Here is a 1,271-nt window from a genome sequence, read left to right as displayed (position 1 = left end):
GGGTGGGGGGGTTGTAGGAGTGGTTTGGGGGTGTGGAGTTTATGGGTGGATTGTGGGGAGTTTGTGGGTATGGGGGGACTGTGTGGGGGTGGAGAGGACTGCTCAGGAGTAGTGGGTTTCCTGCCTGTCATCCCCCGCCACACAGCACACAGTCCTCCCCCCACCCCGCCCCGCGCAGCAGCAGCAGCAGCAGCAGCAGTAGCAGCCATCAGGGCACTCATGCCCACTATTAGCAGAGACCCTGGGAGGCATGGTGCTGCCTCAGATCAGTGGTTGCACACGGTGCCAGCCCATCTCATTCATGTGTGTCCTCAAGTAGAACTGGGCTGGGCTGTCACCAAGGCTGTCACCATGGCTTTCAGCACTGCAGGCAGAAGCCATGTACCCTTGGACTGGGCTGGGTCCTGCCTCCATGTGCCCCACACACTGTTGGGCCAGGCTGGCACCATCCAGGCAGGACCCGACTTGCCCCAAGGGTGAGAAGTTTCTTTTTGAAGTGTGGGAAGCCATCGGTGACAACAGGAGCCAGCCCAGTTCTGCCTGAGGACACACGCATGTAATTACAGCATGTGGAAGCAGCCTCACTGCACATGTATAGGAGCCCAATGTTTTCAACACTCATTACTGTCAATGGGGTGAAAGCCAAGCATGTGGCCATCTTTACTAAGTCTAGATGCATGTGGAAGTGATTGCCACCTCCTGTTGTTTTTCACTCAAGTTGATGCCATGTCCACAGCAAAGTAGCGTTGGGGCCAGGAGACAGCTGCCCCTGCAGCCAGCACAGCTTCCCCGCCCTGCTCCTTTCAGCTTAGCCAGACAGCAATGGCCCCCCTGCTGCCTGGGTTGACCAGGAGCAAAATTGCTTCTCAAGCAAATTCCGGGATGTCATTAATGAATGACATGCATCTGTGGACACATGACAAGGTACGTTTGGCCTTCCTAACTGCCTCCCCACACTGCCGACCCAAGTTCATCTTGGAGTCAATGATGACTCCAAGATCCTTTTCCGCCTCCGTGCTGACAAGAGGGGAGTTCCCTAACCTGTAGGTATGGTGCCAGTTGTTCCTCCCCAGGTGCATCACCTTGCACTTGTCTGTGTTGAAACCCATCCTATTCTTATCCGCCCACCCTTGTAACCTGTCCAGGTCCGATTGTAGCCTGCTTCTTCCTTCTAGTGTGCCCACGTCCCCCCACATCTTAGTGTCATCAGCAAATTTGAACAGGGTGCTTTTCACCCCCTCGTCCAAATCACTGATGAAGATGTTGAACAG

The 1,271-nt window shown here is 55.1% G+C and overlaps 1 long non-coding RNA gene across 1 annotated transcript in view; it reads left to right on the top strand.

The window, feature by feature from the left end:
* Positions 1–1,271, top strand: part of LOC109300090 — a 23,396-nt gene that overhangs the window by 1,215 nt on the left and 20,910 nt on the right. The gene's annotated exons all lie outside the window — the stretch shown is intronic.

This window comes from Gavialis gangeticus, unplaced genomic scaffold, assembly GCF_001723915.1.
Source record: "Gavialis gangeticus isolate Ggan-Ray unplaced genomic scaffold, GavGan_comp1, whole genome shotgun sequence".
Lineage (NCBI taxonomy): Eukaryota > Metazoa > Chordata > Crocodylia > Gavialidae > Gavialis > Gavialis gangeticus.
The sequence above is the reverse complement of the archived record's forward strand: the minus strand, read 5'-3'. Positions and strand labels throughout refer to the sequence as shown.